General features: G+C 39.1%; 1 long non-coding RNA gene and 1 pseudogene across 3 annotated transcripts; one reads left to right on the top strand and one right to left on the bottom strand.

Moving 5' to 3' along the window:
* Positions 1-371: 371 nt before the first annotated feature.
* On the bottom strand, positions 372-6,691 carry LOC117293310. Of its 3 annotated transcripts, XR_004519422.1 has the most exons (5): positions 6,157-6,687; positions 4,910-5,006; positions 1,899-3,655; positions 1,340-1,632; positions 372-1,108 (listed from the first exon to the last, which is right to left on the bottom strand). It is a non-coding gene; the product is annotated as an uncharacterized LOC117293310 (long non-coding RNA). The 3 variants fall into 3 exon arrangements; XR_004519420.1 differs by having other exon boundaries at positions 372-1,632; positions 6,157-6,691; XR_004519421.1 differs by having other exon boundaries at positions 372-1,632; positions 6,168-6,691.
* Positions 6,692-6,911: 220 nt separating this feature from the next.
* On the top strand, positions 6,912-14,103 carry LOC117293309 (annotated as a pseudogene).
* The last annotated feature ends 5,601 nt before the right edge of the window (positions 14,104-19,704 follow it).

Below are 19,704 nucleotides of genomic sequence, written 5' to 3'. Positions count from 1 at the left end.
TCATTTTGATTGAAAGACACAACTTTCAAAACAAACAAAGCGTAGGCCTACAATTTTTGATAGTATAATCCGAATGCTAGTAGTATTAGTAATTTTACTAATATTATTCCTTGCAGTAACACTGCTGCGTTACAAAGACGCGCACGCAGTGATGTTTTTACTCAGCTTTTTCGTTCCATCCGAAAAGTACCATTGCATGCTGGCAGCGTGCAATGGTACTTTTCGGATGGAACGAAAAAGCACGGTGAGTGACTCAGCGTGCAATGGTACTTTTATTTGCTATCACGTGACGGACAATCCTCCAATCAAATGGCAAGGATCGGCTTGGGTGTTATATAATAGACAATAATCCACACACTGTGCAAAGGAGCTGCCATACTGGAAAAACGTTTTATTAACTATACCTGGGAATGCAGGTCATGGTGTGACCTTTGACATGAGCTGTATGCAAAGTAGACAGTACTTAATATTTATGAGCTGGGTGTAACCAAGTGGGCCAAAGCAAATATATCACATACAGAACCAGTTATTCGATGAGAGCCATGCAGTATACAACACTAAGTTTAAGACAGTTGCCTTCCAAAGACTTTAAAGACGCTGATGACACGCAAGAGCTGTTACAAAAGGACCGTCCAAACATCTCCAATTGGTCACATACTCACATTCAACTCATATTACTTTTTTGTCCCAAACTTTCCAGCTCAACAGTGAAAACAAAAAACAAACAGAAATCCCCCAAACTAGGCATTTTCTTTTGAGAGTGAACATCTGTTCTTTCATATCATGGCAGTTTAACTTTGATTGATAAAACTTCCGACCTAATAACTATGTATGACCTGGGAGTGATCACATAGAGCCGCTGGCCTCATGTACACTGCTAAGCAAAAATAAGTGGGTATCAATAATAAACAAGTTTGCCTGTAGAGTTCTTTTTCAGCAAAGAATCAGAAAGTACCAAGAATACAGTGCTTAGGACACTTCAGCGCAGGGTTTCACAACCAAAATAAAAAGATCACTTAGGAGTATTGTAAACTCATTATTCTTGGTAATGGGCACATGCTCAGAACTACATAAACAATGGACATTTACCTGGTTAGTCTGCTGCCACCTAGCAATCTTAAGTCTCCCATTGGTCCTAATATTACAGACACATATTCAGTAGTGTTTTGCAACCTTCAAATTGGTCATACATGTACTTCGGTACCCTCGTGTTTGCTGCCACCTAGCAATCTTAAGTCTCCCATTGGTCCTAATATTATTACAGACACATATTCAGTAGTGTTTTGCAACCTTCAAATTGGTCATACATGTACTTCGGTACCCTCGTGTTTGCTGCCACCTAGCAATCTTAAGTCTCCCATTGGTCCTAATATTACAGACACATATTCAGTAGTGTTTTGCAACCTTCAAATTGGTCATACATGTACTTCGGTACCCTCGTGTTTGCTGCCACCTAGCAATCTTAAGTCTCCCATTGGTCCTAATATTACAGACACATATTCAGTAGTGTTTTGCAACCTTCAAATTGGTCATACATGTACTTCGGTACCCTCGTGTTTGCTGCCACCTAGCAATCTTAAGTCTCCCATTGGTCCTAATATTACAGACACATATTCAGTAGTGTTTTGCAACCTTTAAATTGGTCATACATAGACCTTTTCGCAAATACAGGGGCGCGCGCGTAAAGCTAGGAATTAGGTGCATTGTGGTCTTGCTGGTATCCAAATTTGATCCATATATATCCCACAATGCACCTCATTCAACAGTCTGCGCGTGTGCATTGGTATTTGCGATAAGGTCTATGTACTTCGGTACCCTCGTGTTTGCTGCCACCTAGCAATCTTAAGTCTCCCATTGGTCCTAATATTACAGACACATATTCAGTAGTGTTTTGCAACCTTCAAATTGGTCATACATGTACTTCGGTACCCTCGTGTTTGCTGCCACCTAGCAATCTTAAGTCTCCCATTGGTCCTAATATTACAGACACATATTCAGTAGTGTTTTGCAACCTTCAAATTGGTCATACATGTACTTCAGTACCCTCGTGTTTTGGGTATTTCAAAACTTGCTCTACATTATGCAGCAATATTCTGAGGAATTTCAAACCGAGTGTTCATTTGTAATCTACCAGGTACCAGACATTACAAATAAATTCAACTCATCACCAAAATTGCTGATAGCAGCTTGATAGGTTGCACACTGGCCCAATGAACCCAAACTAAGTGTATTAAAAGGCAGACAAGTTACAAGTTCTTGCACCTCTGTTCAGTCAATTACACATTTTGCTCACTCCATGCCTTGGCTAATACACATGTTGACTGATGGTCAAAAAACAGTAAAAAACAGGGTTCAAGTGTGTGAAATAACAGGTTTTTACATTCCTTTTTAGGGAAAATTTAGTGGTTGCCAATATTGGATTCAAGAATTATATTGGAGAAACAAATCTCAAGTTGAGTTCACACTCCAAGTCACTGGAGACTTCAAAAAGAGGTAGACTATTTCGACAACTCAAATTTGTTGCGGCCTAAAACCTTCGTTTGTGTAAGAGGACCGCTTATTTCTGGACAACCATTTTCATTTTTCCAACTGTTTTCTCTTTTTCATAATGAAGCTCACAAAATTTCCTAGAAATGTCTCCCTCGCTTGGCCATTTATAATTACACAATAATTTAAATTTTGAAGATTTGGCATCAGCAGTGGTGGCGACTGCTTCCCATTTTTTACAACATCAACGATGGTTACTATAAAACAGCAAAAATCAGGTACAAAGATGTTTCAGGTGATGAAGCTGCCTCTGGACAACTTTCTCTGCTAAGCAATAAGCTATCTGGGAATCTGGTCGTAAAGCAGTACAAATGCAGTACGACTCAGTTGCCCAGTTCTGCTTAGTGAATTTGTGCGCGTTATGATATTCAATTCCTGGCAAGGTCTATGTCTTTGCCTCGAGCGGCACCCATCATCGACAGCCGCTTCCCGAGCAGCCCCAAATTATTGCAAGGACAGGTTGTGAGGACCGGCTGAGCACTCCAGTGTCGTCGCAGCCAGACCGGGGCAGCGTTGTCGTTACAGCTGGTGCAAAGAACAAACGCGGGCGACACAGCAGCGAGAATCTAGACGAGAACTCACAGTGGGGGACGGACTCCTCATCTTCGTCAACGATATCCCCACCGACGAGACTCACTCGCGGAATCTCCAATGAGAAACAGGTGTTCTCCCTGCTGTCCCCGCACCCGTCTCGTAGATATCCGGCCCGGTTTCCCCCCTCGTCGGCCACCCACCCGAGAGACAATTCAGCTCGCTGGCAAACATGGAGGGAGGTGGCGGAACCCTTTCCCCGAATTTAGATCTTTCCTATCAGTCGAGGAGTCCTAGAACGGTTTGTAAGCATGCATTGGATCTTTTACCGACTCCTTTAGACTTTTGTTTGGACTGCAGCATCTGTTCCCTGCTCATTTGACTTGGTTCCTCGTTGAACTCTGATGACTTATTCCGGCATGTGTAGAGATCATCTGGAGAGCTGAAGAGTCGTTGTTCATGTCCATGGAGGGCATGGAATGGAATGAGGATTTCCTCTGGTGTGCATGGGGGTGAGGAGCTATGGGAGCCCCCATCATCAACGAAGCTGGACTCCATCTCACCTGGCTCAATACACCTGGTGTGGTAGGAATACAAAAGATAATCAGTAAGGGTTGTTTACCACAGTACGTAAAGCCCTGATTTTACTTCTTGCCAATGCAAATGCAAAGCGAAATTTTGATGTCATAGGGCTGTTTTCAAATTATTAGTTGCGAATTTGTAACATCCAAATAGGTATCGCATTCGCATTCGCAGGAAGTATGAACCAGGCTTTAGTATATCCTCTTTTTTCTGAATCTGTAACAGGGCGTACACAATAAAACTGAAATGCCATCCAATATCAAAACTCTTTCCTAAAAGTGTCGCTCTGAACATCAGTTTCACACCTTTCTGCAGGACTCAAAAAGCAAGCATTGATTTAAAACTATGCTACTTTTATTGAGCATAAGTCAAACCCGTCAGCCATTATCACTATTCAATCATGGTGTTACTGCAAGCCTTACTACTATAAATCAATCAAACCTGTAGGCTGTGGTTACTCAATGAAATTGGTCTTTTAGCAGTTTTCTTGACCCTGAAAAGAGCTATCAGTGACAGCTTCAACAGAGTTGTTGTGACATGTTGTGGCCAAGTGGTTAAGAGTAACCAACTCAAGTGACAGTGTTTCTGGTCAGCAGAGTGTGGGTTTGAGTCCCAGACATGACACTTGTGTCCTTTGTGTCCTTGTGTACTTTACCTTAGTTGCTTTGTTCTTCAGATAGGACACTGTACAAGGATTGGCAATGTACGTACAAGAAAATTTCATTTCAAAAGGTGGTAGCGTTTTGTTTTAGATATTGCTACTAATGCCCGTGTGGTCAGAATAGTCCGTAATTGGAATACACAAGTTCTGGGGAACATTCCATACAGATACATTTCTCAGACGGAACCAAGTAAGTTTTTATGGCATTAATTTTTGGAGGAATAATTACCAAAGGTAAACCCTCCCTCAAAGCTTTTTTTAAGAAGATAATAATTTCAGCAACAGATAATATTTTCAGGAAACTTTCATAAGCAAATACTAAGAGAGGTTTGCGGTAACACTATGTACAAATATCTGAAAAAACCCAGTGGTTAATGACTCAATGTTTGAATTAGTATGCTCTGATCCTCTTCATGAGAAAGCTGGACTTTGTTGCTGGATGCTGCCCAAGTACTTGGCTGAGTGGTGCACGAAGTGATAACAAATACATAATATGGCATTGAGACGAATCTGCTCAGACAGATTTTGTCCGTCCTTTACAATTGTGTGTGCTTTGCATTGAGCTCTGTGCATGACAATGGTTCTTACCCGAGTGTTACTGCCCTCTTTGTCAGAAGATGGTCCACGGCTTCCAGGATGTTACGTAGGCAATCCTGAAAACACTATCTTTGATTCCTGCAGGCACCTTCATGGGGAAAACAGAATTTCAAAATTGATCATTGATAACAACCAAATAAATACAAATTATTGCAGGATCAGTAATTTTGAACCTTTTACATAAATTGGTTTCAATCTATTCATTTGTTATACCAGGCTTGTTTTTACACACACCAGTTTTTGTGGTATTTATTGTGGGGTGTTGTGGTCGAGCAGTTAAGAGCACTGGACTTGAGCTCTGGTGTTTCTGATCAGCAGAGTGTGGATTCGATGCCCAGTTTTGGCACTTGAGCGAGACACTTTACCATAAATGCTTTGTCCTTTGGCTGTGACATTACTCTATAAAGATTTGTATTGCGTGTAAAAGAACGTAGAACACTTAGAGTAGGGGTAACCCTGGTGTGTCTGGTTCACAAAGTATATAGGCACCCTTTTTTACACATTTCCTCAGGCTTGCGAGCTACAGTGGTTATTCTATTATAAGACATAATAATGACAGGGAAATGAATCATGAGTTACAGCCAGGCATATCTACTCGTTAATTACAAAAACAACTCCATCAATTTAACCTTTACAAACTCCCACACCAATACCAAGAGGCAATCAATAGATTCAACCCATTATATCCTAAATCAAACAGGGTGCACTGCAGCCTACAAGCCAGGAACTCGACAATGAACGCCCACCCAAACCCATCAGCAATTAACCCATCTCAACCCACCTGCGAATACCATCTCCTTTGGTTCAGCCAATACACCTCAATGAATTCTACAACCATTTCCAAACACCCACAGACACCAAGTGGTCCTTCAGACACCCAAAATGTTTACCCATTTCCATCAAGCCAGACAATATCTCCTAAAACAATAAACTACAGAAACAAACCGGGCAATCTCGGTGGTCTAGTTGGTAAGACACTCTAGAATTGCAAAGGTCATGGGTTCGAATCCAACCCGAGTAATACGTCTGTGATTTTGTTCACAGGGAAAGTACTGAGTGTACAGTGCTAACACCAATCAGCGTCATGCAGAAACGCTTTACAGATTTAATTTTTTTTTAGAATCCCCTTTCTAAAACCACAATCCTTAGAAGGGAATCTTTCTCGTAATGTTACACATTAATTATCAACAGCTGCAGTGCTTCTTACTAAGTTAGTTTTAAATTTTTTGAGTATTTACCAAAGGAATACCTTCCGGATCTGGATCTGGATCTGGATCAATATTCTCAACGCTCTTACTAGAGCAAAACGAGAAGAGTGAGTGTGCGCGGTGCAGTTTTTAGTTACTTCTTAGGTGAGATATGACGGCTCTTTTAAAGATCTTATTGTCCGTGATGGCTATGATGTCTGGTGGTAATGTGTTCCAGTCTTTTACTGTTTGGGGGAAGTATGAATATTTGAAACAGTCTTTGTTTGCGGAGAACAGTTGGTAGGCCTTGTTGTGATTGTGTCTGGATTGGCGAGTGACCGGCTGTAAGAACTTTCCTGCCGGGACGGCAGCCTGACCATGGTGGATTTTGTGGAGCATTGAAATTCGTGCCACTTTCCGTCTGCTTTCCAGGGTGTCCCACTGGAGAGATTTTAGCATAGTTGTAACACTGCTTGTGCGGTTGTAGTCTCTGCAGACGAAGCGGGCTGCTCTTCTCCTTTAAAGCCATAGGACACTTTCAGTAAACACTATTGTCCAAGGCCCACACTTCGTGTATCACAATTTCTAAATCAAATAACAAACCAGTGAAAATTTAGGCTCAATCGGTCATCGGAGTCTGGAGAAAATAACGGGAAAACCCACCCGTGTATCCGCGCGTTTCATCCACTTACCAGGGTTAGATAACATGAAGCAGAGGTTGAGGGCGCTACAGTTATGGTTTCAAATGATACAGAAAGGACTACTGAACACATTTTATCCGTGTGGGATGGGTAAACAAGCAAAAGTTTGAGATTTATTGAGAATTTTGTAAGTTTGGATTTTTGGTCAAAAATCAAAAAAATCTGTGATGCCGGCATCACACTCGGACCGTTGCTGCCTTGGATCTAAAGCTTACCACTACTTCAAGATGTGTCCTGCAGCATGTGCCGCAGCAGGAATATGGATCATCGACTGGGCATCCACTTTGACTGTATGAGATCTTGATAGTAACATAATATTGATTTAAAGATAAGGTACATGTAAGCTACTTTATAGGTTGATGCCAAACTGGCTAAATTATACTTTAAAAGTAGATCTAGGTGACTTTTTGCTTCACCAACAATCGCCTAACAACAGGGATAATCCATGTGCCGTTCAGCCATCCATCAATTCATGGCAGATTTCAGATGGGCCTTAACAATAGTTCGGTCAATTTGCCTATTTGATTTGATTTATGTTGAGCAGCCATGGCATCTCTCCAGAAGTATTAATGCCTTTCTGGACCTGTAATAGATTCTCACAAAAATATCAAAGTCTCCCTTCCTTTGAATTTCTAGGCCAAGTTTCGCCTAGAACCATGGCACATTGGGTGGCAAGACCATACCGCCGTCCCGCATAAACTCTTGGTCACCAACCCCACCATCAAGCTGCCGGGAATGGACCACTCTCGCAGCAATTGGTACCTCTTCAACTGGTTCCGTACCGATGCAGAGCCATGCTGCAGCAGCCTACACAAGTGGGGCTACCCCAGACGGTGCATTGTGATAGTCGACAGCCCACTCTCTCACCTTGATGGTTAGTTGCAATAACGTAACCCTCCTTCCGACGGCCGCCAGGCCGGAGGGCTAGGGTTACGAGATCAGTTCAAGCGACAACGGTAAATCTGGTCCAACACGTACAATTTCAACAGCTAGTCACCAGATTTGCCGCATTTTACCACTTTCAAAAATCATGACACAAATTCTAAGGGCACGAACTTAATCCTCAATGTCAAATGAACCCTCAAAACACCATTGAGAATATATTTTTAAAGAAAAAGGACAAAAACTTACCAGATCCCGGAGCAAATTCCCAGGTTTATATTTTGAACCTGTCGCATTGCTTTTGTTGTTGGGCTATTCTGTCAAAGGGGTGTTACAATGTTGCAGTGCGTGTGCGCGCTGTCCGTTTGCATTACACGCCGTTCACTCATAATGGCGCACACGCACTGCAGCACTGCAACATTGGAACATTATGGGGTTATTATTTTTTTAAATTGCCGATAATATCCCACCTCCAAAAGGTTCATTTAAGTGCCAAATAATGGCTCAGAATGCACGACAGCTGAGCATCTAGGAGCCCGAAAAAATCCGGGCCCTTAAACGGGCTGCGGACCCCACGCCGTATTGGCTCTGGCAAAACCCAGCACCCCTTGGAATAAAAGTGCTCTTGTATGCCAGAGGTTGTTCAAGGGAAAGTGTACAGTTAGTAATCACTCTAAAGTTAATTGCGATTAAACCCTTGGTTAGAAGCCTTTATCAGTGTTTGTGAAAAAAAAAGATCTAGAGAAACGTTACACTGTGAAGTAATGGAGAAAATTATCTGCCTTGATAAAATGTTTTCAGTAGTCCATTCTGTATCATTTTGATAAAATCAATGAACATTTTTGACCCAAAATCTGAAAATGTTTTGATGCCGGCATCACAGATGTTTTTATATTTTTGACTAAAAATTCAACTTCACAAAGTTCTCAATAAATCTCAAATTGTTTCTCATATACCCTTTCCACAGAGATAAAATGTGTTCAGTATTCCGTTCTGTATCATTTGAACACTTCATCCCTGTGCCACTGATGGGTGACTGAATTTCACTGGGTGCTTCTCAAATGTTTGTCTGTCTTCATGCCTTCCGACTTCCCCTGATCTCATCAGCGAGTCAACCTTTAAGAGACAAACACTCTCTCTGTTTCACTGGAAACATTTTCAGCGTTGGACAATTTGGTCAGCCAACTCTCAATAGCAGGCAATTTTCAGCTTTTTTGTTGTTGGAGATTTTGGTAAAGTGTTAGCCCACCCTCTCAACCATCAAAATGGTTCACAACAATAACATTTAGATGACTCGTGAAACTGTGTGAACTGAAAAGTGAAATTAAATTGGTACAAGAAGTATTGTATACTAGATACAGACTTGAAATACTAGCACCGCACACTTTGGACTGTTACACTTGAAATGTAATAGACCCTTGCCATGAAATATGTAAATTGCACGTAGCGCGTGCGCACTAACGTTTTGGTTGGCAAAATGAGGGAACATCGCGCTGTTTTGTACACAGCTAATGGGTGCGTGACGCAGACACGATTGCGCGTCTGCTTAGTGCACAACTCTATGGCGTTTGCCAACCAACAGGGTCTGTACGCATGCGTGAATGTAATTAGCATATTTCATGGGAAGGGTCCATTGTACCAACATTTAGGACAATCTGTATTATCAAAATCTTCACACATTGAACTCACTTTGAGATATCGTAGCTACTTCCTGATTGCATTATTGAAATATACAGGATATAATTCATCCTTTAAACAAATTATTTGATCTTTCCTAAACAAAATCATTGGTTTTTTAATAAAGCTTGGTCAAAAATCAGTTTAAGAATTTATTCTGAACTGTTTTAATAACACTGTGTTAGGTCATTTTCCCTCCAAACTGCAGGGAAAAGCTGAGACAAGACAGTTGCCACCTCTACACCCTACGCCTCTTCTTCCCGCCCTGCAATCTTACCTGCACCATTCCACTTGTACTACTTGCTGCTTTCCATATAGTCCAAGAGTCTCTGCGCCTCTGATGATGCATACAGCATATAGCCTTAAGGTAATCCATGCTTACTGTTTGCTTTTCTGCTAGTAATCTTGATTATATATGCACATGTAATAACTCTTTTTCCCCATAAAAAGCAGAAGTCTCTGCAAATACTTTCAACAATGGCAACCAATGGGACAACACTTGGTTGATTTTGTCTTCCAATATTTAACTGGAACCTACTATAGAGGAAGTTTAATTGAGAACTTCACAAAAATCCAAATATATCTTGAACTTTTACTCATTAACCCAGTCAGCACTGATAAAATGTCTTCAGTAGTCTGTTCTGTATTATTGGGAACCATGAAATCATTGGAAATTTGTTGACCTCAAATCTGAAATTTGACCATACCGTTGCCAGATGCAATTGTGTTCGCCATGCAATACTGTCCGCTTCTGATACAATTGCACATGCAATCGTGTATGGGGCTATGCAAAAACCTTCTGGCGGACATGTACTTGACTGTACTACATGTATGTGCGCGCGTAAGCAAGCGTGCATGCACTGAACCTCCGTTTATGCAGCATGAGTATTTCTCATGTCATTCATGACATGCTCTTACATACAGCTTGTAAAAAAAAAATGGCGAACGTGTACCGTCGACCAAGGGCATTTAATTTACTGCAGGGACAGTTTTGCTCTGAGCTACACAACTGCATACGCAAATGTGTCCGGGAGGACACAATTTCATTATGCAGCAGCGTCTGGGCGGACACTATTGCATATATGCAAAACCGTTCAGGGGATTTTTGTGCATATGCAATAAAAATCCAAACTCACAAGTTTCTCAATATATCTGAATATTTTGGTTGTATACCCAGTCTCGACTGATAAAATGTCTTCAGTAGTCTGTTCTGTATCATTGGGAACCATGAAATCATCAGAAATTTGATGACCCCAAATCTGAAATTTTGACCATATCGGCATGGTAGATTTTTTCATTTCTGACCAAAAATCAAAACTCCCAAATTCCTCAATAAATCTAAATCGTTTTGGTTATATACCCAGTCTGGACTGATAAATGTCGTCCGTAGTCTGGTCTGTATCTTTGGGAACCATGAAATCATCGGCACTTTGTTGACCCCAAATCTGAATATTTTACCATACTGGCACATGGTCGAATTATTTTATTTCGAACCAAAAATCCATACATACAAAATTCACAATAAATCAGACCATTTTGGTTGTATACCTTGTCTCGACTGATAAAATGTCTTTAGTAGTCTGTTCTGTATCATTGGGAATCATTAAATAATCGGAAATTTGTTGACCCCAAATCTGAACATTTGACTATACCGGCATGGTCAAATTATTTCATTTTGGACTAAAAATCCAAACTCACAAATTTCTCAATAAATCTGAATATTTTGGTTTTATGCCCAGTCTAGACTGATAACATGTCTTCAGTAGTCCGTTCTGCATCAATTGGAACCTTAAAATCATATAATATTTGTTGACCCCAAATCTGAAATTTGACCATACCTGTGACAGATGCATTTGTGTTCGCCATGCAATACTGTCCGCTCTGGATACTTTTGCACATGCAATCTTTTCCGGGGCTATGCAAAAACCTTTCGGCGGATATGTACATGACTGTACTACATGTATGTGCGCCCGTAAGTGAGCGTGCATGCACTGAACCTACGTACATGCAGCATGAATATTCACGTATTTTAAAAACGCCTCTTTTTTCAAGAGGTGCTGCGTTCTTAAAAAGTAGCCCTGTCCTGCTTTGATCCCTGTTTGCAGTGTGAAACGGTCGCACAATATCCGGATTGGAAGTTGTAATAATTCAGGAGGCCAGATGGCTGAAGATTGAACTTGATTTAATGCTTTTATTGCTGTAGCTCATTTAATACAGTTAAGTGTGTATCCCTTAAAACATGGCCGCCTGCATACAACATTTACTTGTTACACACGGCCTCGTGAGGGCGCTCTTCTAATAACAAGCCGTATTACAACAGAAGTCACACAAGTAACCAAAAAGCTGATTTCCTATAGAGCTAGCGTAAAAGCTAGTGTATATCCGTGTTGAAATTTTAAAACCAACCCTATCCGGATAAGGTTTGACACGGATCGAAGTTCGATAGTGTGAAAAGGCCTAATGTCTAATTATGTTATAAAAATACTGTTACTTAATTACAAATATAACTTTTCTGTAGGTTATTTTTAGTGTAGGCCTATATTCTAACTATGTTTTAATAATAAAAATAATACTTTTGAACTTCTAGTACACTATGGATCATTTTTGTGTCATCAAAATGATTAAAGGTAAACTAGATTTAACTTTTTGTTTCTTCTCATCACAGATGCTTTACAGCAACTTATTGGGTGAGGAACGTACTTTTGTGTATGGAACATCATTGTACCTAACAGCCTCTGCAAGTGCAGAGTTCTTTGCTGACATTGAACTGTCAATGATGGAAGCAGTCAAGGTGCACATTCAAACAATGCCAGGAAACGCAAAGACATTAAGGGAGGGTGCACCAAAGCTTTGGGCCGTGGAAGGTATTAGAGGGTAGGTCATTTACAATTTTATAATAGTTATTTTTTATATTGGACCAGGGCCAAAATTCTGCTTAAGTAGTTTCTTTGCAAAGCAATAGATATGGGTGGAACCAGTGGCACCACTGGAACATCATGAAATGTTGGCTGGTAACCTGTTTTTGCTTAGCATTCTGTTCTTACGCTTAGCGGGTTTTTTGTGCTTCATAAAATTGGGCAATGGTCATACCATTCCAGGCCCATAGGCAAGAAGACTTGATTTGTTTTGTTTAGTTCTGTGCATTGTTTACTACCTCGGTTGTTTTGACTTTTTGGTGTATATAGTTTATTTCAAAACTTATATGCGAGTTTATAGAACATTTCTAAACCTTTCTCCCATAGATTCTACTAAGGTCTTCCTCCACTCTGGTTGAGGCAAATCCCATACACAATGATGAAGTTTGCTTGCTTTGAGAGACCTGTAGAGTTCTTATACAAAAATGTAGTACCGAAGCCACGCTCCGAATGCACCAAATCAGAACAGCTTGTGGTCACCTTCTTAGTAGGTTACATTGGTAAGTGATTTTTTTTCTTCTTTTCGTTATCCTGAAATTTTTATTAACATATGTTGTACTAGCTGACAACTCTAAACTTATATAAAATTGTGCAGAGAAGAGTATTTATGCACATAGGGTTGGACAAATCAAGCAAAAGTTTGAGTCGCCTGCATGTTTTTATTTTCACCAGCTATTGGCTGTGTATTGCACAGAGTCCGCAATCCTGCACCACACTTTGTTCTTACTCGCATCGTGAACATGTACCGTGTCAGAGTCTAAGGAGGGGAGGGAAGGGTGGCGCAAGATGCATTTTACTCTCAGTATCAGGTACTTTCTACAGTGCGACATGGTTTTTATTGCATGAATGTACCTCACACACTTCCTTAGATCCGCCCTTGGGTTGGTATTACAGTTTAGTTATCATGTAATGGGTGACTTTCTGTAGAGCCATTCAGCAACACTGTTAATGTTATGTTCCATGGGGAGTGCTTGAGTCATTGGTGTGTCATACCTCCGCTATGAGCAAAATAGTACATATTGTGATGACCTTTTTATGGCTCGACGTTCGCCACCCATCTGCATCAACCTGTTCTATGTTGATGTTCCATGGGGAGTGCTTGAGTCATTGGTGTGTAAGAGTAGAATACCTCCGCTATGAGCAAAATAGTACATATTGTGGTGACCTTTTTAAGGCTCGACGTTCACCACCAATCTTCATCAACATGTTCTTTGTTGATGTTAGATTCAAGTGAAGGTGTCAAGGCATTTGGTCAACTTTGTACACATGGTGTCATGCTTGTGATGGGGACGTTTGTTTTTTTTAAATGTAGCAAGGGGTTTCAAAAGCCATTTTGAGATATGGTGGACACACTACTACAAGCACTGTATGGTTTGTGTAAATCTGTCTGTATGCACCCAAACCACACAGTGCACTGCTGTAGTGGCCACCAAACCTCATAAAGGCTAATTGTGACACTGGGCTTTTTACTTATCATTCATGATGGGATTCATTTGAAAATCCTCACATGTATTGTCTCGGTTAGTATCCAGACTTGTATTAATAATCCAGATGTTAATAATTCAATTAATCCAGTCTCTACTTGATCTCTTTTCTTGTCCTTTTAAGGTTTGTGGAAGGGTCTGGTCCCACGTATCGTTATGATTGGTACCCTGACTGCTCTACAATGGTTCATCTATGACTCGGTTAAGGTGTACTTCCGTCTGCCCCGCCCACCACCACCAGAGATGCTAGAGAGCCTCAAGCAGAAGTTGCCTGCCAAATGGGTCAATTTAGAAATGCGCATAAACCCAATTACATAATAATAAATCAAATTTATTACAGACATATTTAATAAAAAAATATAAAAAATACAACAATTTCTAACTGCTCTTGATATTTTGTCTTGGTTTGTGGGTTTATTACTGAACTTCTCGTGAATGCATCATTTAAAATGAAAACTTAAGACTTGAAGACTGGTTTTTTAAAAACAATATTTTGGTTTTCAGTTATCCCACGCGTGATGAAAACAAATTAACAATTGTGGTCAATAAAGAAGACACACACATTTGAAAAATGATTTGTCATTGACCGTATACACTGGACCCCAAGTCCCACAGGAATATTCTTTTCATATTGATCCTTTGAGTGACTTTGAAATATTTAATATATGTTAAATTTGCATCGGGGATAAAGAATATTAATGTTGGTTTACCCATACACCGATGTGTGTTAGCACTGTATATACTCAGTACTTTCCCGAGTCCTGTGAAAAAATATCACAGGCATGTTACTCGGGTGGGATTCGAACCCACGACCCTTGCAATTCTAGAGCAGTGTCTTACCATCTAGACTACCGAGGTTGCCCGGTAGCTAGAGGCAGTTTGAATCCTATGTTTTGGCAGCAGGTACCGCAACTATATAATAGATGTTAAATTTGCATCGGGATAAAGAATATTAATGTTGGTTTTTACCCATACACCGATGTGTGTTAGCACTGTATAGCAGGTACCGCAACTATATAATAGATGTTAAATTTGCATCGGGATAAAGAATATTAATGTTGGTTTTTACCCATACACGGATGTGTGTTAGCACTGTATATAGCAGGTACCGCAACTATATAATAGATGTTAAATTTGCATCGGGGATAAAGAATATTAATTTTTGGTTTTTACCCATACACGGATGTGTGTTAGCACTGTATACTCAGTACTTTCCCGAGTCCTGTACAGTGATGCCTGTCATATTTTTTTTACAGGACTCGGGGAAAGTACTGAGTACACATCGGTGTATGGATAAAAACAAAATTAAGATAGTGTTTTTTAACAATATTAATTGCAGTGTTGTCATGTTTTAAGATTTTAATGTAATATTGATGATAGACATTAAACTGCACAATATGACTGTGTGAAGGTTCTAGCCATTCATTCAACATATATTTCATAAGAAGTGTGAATCAATGAATTGACATTTTCATGTGTTTTGCAGCAGAGCAAAATAATAAACAAAACTTATGACAACTGTTATCAAAATAAGGTGTTTCTTGTCGGGATTTGAGTTTGTATTAACGTGGTTTTACTCCCAATGACCCTGTCCTGGCATGTTGTAATTCAATGCCTAAAGGCACTGAACGCTGGTAATTACTCAATTAAAAATTAATTGTCAATATAAAACTTACTTGGCTGTTGATAGTATAAATTATTGTGAGAGATGGCTCTTTTTAAAGTAACAAGGTTTTTGAGAGAGGCAATTTCTCACTCGTATACTAAAAGACTTATGGCTTGTCGCCATTTATTAGGCATACAAAAAAAAATTTTTTTGTTTTTTGTTTTCATTATTCTCTTGCAACTTGGATGACCAACTGAGTGAAAAAACTCACGTAGTTGTTTTTATTCTTATTATGTTTGGATACACCAAGTGAGAATACTGGTCTTTGACAATTACCAAAGGTGTCCCTCTGTGCCATTAACATGTTTTTCAAGACTTCTACGTCACCGACTAAGCATTAAGTATAGAGTAAAAGTGCCTGGCTGTGATAATCATTTGAACAAAGATTTAACAAAAGCTTCCATTGTACTTTAGGTGTTCCATCATCTCTGTGTGCATCTACGGGGTAATTTTTGCAACGGAAGAAATGCAACCTATAAGTTGTCTTTGTTCTACTATACAACCCCACAGAGGATTTCTTTAGGAAATGGAATAATTAAGCAACAAAAGTTTCCTCTTAACTGCCATATGTGAGGGTGTGTTAATACGAAGTTTCCACTTTATTTGGGGACTTAAGCCTACACAAAGTCCGCGCAGTGCTTTTTACAGTATTAAAGAATGTGTAAAAGTGTAAGTGCAAAAGATGTTAACGTAGTGTATGCGACTAGGCAGTATGTGTGTGCCTGTCCTTACATTGAATGTAGGTCCTAATTACAATGGATCCCAACAACAGAACAAAGGATCCCACAAGGCAATCTCAATAGGAACAATTGATCCCACAAGGAAGTTCTATGGGAAAAATAGCTGAACAACACACAGGATCCCAAATGTATTTGGAATCAATTTCATAAAGCTGTGTAGCAGAAAATGCTGCTGAAGGCTTGGTCACAAAAGACTAGTTCTCACCCCCCCCCCCCAAAAAAAAAAACCCAGAAGCTGTGTAGCAGAAAATGCTGCTGAAGGCTTGGTCACAAAAGACTAGTTCTCACCCCCCCCCCAAAAAAAAAAAGTCAAGCCCCTCCCTGATCGATAACTTGATTGGCACACACCTGGCAAGTGAGGGCGCTCGAGTGGTGACAATAAAGTCAATTAAATTTTGCTCATTTCTGAAGGTGAATTTGTTATTTTATTCCAACGAATACTGAAATTTAAGCAGTAACCTAAACATTTTTATTTGGTAATATTAACATTTTATAGCTATAAATGATTGGAAAGCAAACAAACAAAGGATAATTAATTAAGAAATTGTTTGAAAATGAGCCGCAAATACCGAGGCTAAGTGCGAGTTACACGTTTAACATTATGTCATAAAATTTACTGTGAGAAATACAAAACCATAAATTTAACCAATATTTTTTTACTTGTAATTTTGGTTCACTTATTTGAATAACTCGCCCCAGGGATTAGAACTTGAAAAGCACTACGACAGCGGCAATTTTGATGTACAGAAAACAAAACCCTCCGTAATTTGTAGTTGTTTGCGATATACAATTAAAGACACTAGACACTATTGGTAATTTTCAAAGACTAGTCTTGACAGTTGGTGCATCTCAACAAATGCATAAAATAGCAAACCTGTGAAAATTGGAGCTCAATTGGTCGTCGAAGTTGCGAGATATTAACGAAAGAAAAGTTGCGAGATACTAATGAAAGAAAAACACTCATTGTCGCACCATGTTTTATAACGTCAACCTCTCCCCGTTACTCGTAATTAAGAAATTGTTCTGGATAATAATTATATTTTGACTAATTACCGTATGTGTCCACTGCCTTTAAACAAATGAATAAAAGCGTAATAAAAAACATGGACTGTGCAATTTAGGGGATGTTTGCTTTTTTCAGGGACCATTCAACTTCTAGTCTCAGCTCCCTGAAAAATAAAAAGTAAAAACCATTGAGTTTCATTTTGAAGTTGCCGTAAACCACTGATATTAACTTTTGCACGGTAAGGCCATCCTATAATACTTCCACTAATTCGGACATGGGCATACAATTTCAATCCGGGGTCCACCCAAAAACACAAAAGCCATTTACTATTGATACGCAGATTCGGTCTTGGAAACCAATCAGCAACGGGGCGCTGTGTACAGATTAGAAATCAGTGACAAAATGGCCGGGGTCCTTCAAGATTGAACGACAACACTGCCCTGCGATGACCGTCTCCATTTGACTGCCACTTTTTAAGGGTTTGGCTTTAGTTTTTTTTTAAATACCCATGTCAGGGAATTAGTAGCTGAAAACACTTTTTACTGAATGTTGTAAAAATAGATCGAGAAACTTCAAGAGGACATTAATTTGAGGCAAGTCCGGAACTCTCGCACGGGAGCTCCGGACTTGCCGTGCAAGTTGCATGTAGTAACCACGGCGTTTAGGTAAACAATGGAGTCAGCCCGGACAAAAATGTTTACTTTTCGCGACTTCGACACTTTTAAGAGTTCAAAGAGTCTTTTTCATGTGTTCTTTTGATCTCTCTGAACATTTAAGGATGTAATTTTACTTCTTAAGGGGTGGCAGTCAGAAATGGTTAGGACCTGGGCCCGTTGACAGTCTGATTGACAGTGACACACATTATGATTAATGACAATTGCCATGGTTGCCGTTGCCGTTTTATCAAGACTGCAGTTTACAGCAGAATGAGGATATGATGACACCATTTTCCATTGTCTCACATCATAATGTATCCTTTATGAAAATTAATTTTACATACCTGCTTACTATTGATGAAGTTTTTGAAGATGTATAATTAAACTGTTCTATTTGTAATCTGAAACAATTATGTAGGAAAGGTTTTGAATTTGATTCCCACCCAAGCAATATCGTGTGGGTGTTATCACCGTGATGTTGATTATTATGATATTTTTTTAGGTGAGGAATGTAACCATTTCATTTGTTTGTTGATGTTAATTATTTTTTTATGTTCTTGATAATATAAATCATTTAAAACATGTTTTCTCAACACACATACAACCAAAAAACATGAACTAGTACAGTGTTGATGCTTTAAAGGCCCTCTACTTGAGCCTTTTTCATAACGAGGAATGCATGTTGCCATCTAGACTAGAAAAGACACCACCAAGTTACTCTTTTTCTTCCCTGGCAAAAAAGTTATTTAACTTCAGTTTATCATCATCAAATCAGTTTTAAGAAAATGTCCCAAACTAAGCTACAACCAAAATTATAAATAGCTACAGTTGTTTGGAGAATTGGAACAATGGAATAAATTTCCTTATGAAACAGTAGTGCACAATACAAGTGATTGAAATACTGTTCACAAAAACTAATAGAAGAAAAATAAGCCATGAACAAAACACGAACTTGGAGGAGTTCATTTTTTTAATGAAAATTTGTCAACTTCAATGTACAAACTTAGAGCACAAGGACGATATTGGTAATTTGTAATTTCCATGACCTGAAAAACTTGTTGTTTTATAAGGCAAATAACTTGATTAAAGTTATTAATTTTAATGTTAATTTTGAACAAGCAACTCACAAGATCAAAACTAGTTGTTATACTAATTTTTCAAAACTGTTGTAGTTGTATAATGAGGCAAATAACTTGATTAAAGTTATGATCAAACAACTCATAAGATCAAAACTATTTTGTTCAAGCAATACTAGTCAAAAGAAAGTTGTTGACCATTACCATATTAACACCATATAAGTCCTGTGTAAATCTATAAATATTTGTGGACGTACACTGTAACATGCAGAAACAAAATTGTTGGGTTGGTTATCATAATGCTGAAAATAAACACACCATGGTAAATCATTCTGGAGGTGTCTGGCTCTTTCATGGGATCCGGTTTTCAATTTGGAAACCCTGCCTAGTGGCTAACTGGTGTCTTTGAAACTACAATAGTTTGCTCACCCTGGTTTGAATTTGTAAGCAGAATTAGACACCAGAATCATTCCTAATGCATGTCTATCATTTAAAGCTATGAGAAGTTATACATGTGTTGCACCCGCCAAATTACCAAACTGGCAATCTAAACGGAGCACATTAAAATCGGGTTGATGACCACTGTAAAGAATAATGAAAAACCACTGTCACGATATATATCTAGAAGAAACTCCTTTAATGTCTGTTACTGGTCATCACTGGTATAAGAATGACGTTACATCAACTATTATCAAAACATTAAGTACTTGTCAATCTTAAAACTATGTACTTACTTTACTGAAGATGTAATGCATAAAACTCAAACTTACTTCTAACAAATAACTAAATTAAATGT

Source organism: Asterias rubens, chromosome 8, assembly GCF_902459465.1.
Source record: "Asterias rubens chromosome 8, eAstRub1.3, whole genome shotgun sequence".
NCBI classification, from domain to species: Eukaryota; Metazoa; Echinodermata; class Asteroidea; order Forcipulatida; family Asteriidae; genus Asterias; species Asterias rubens.
This window is presented reverse-complemented; position numbering and strand designations above follow the sequence as displayed.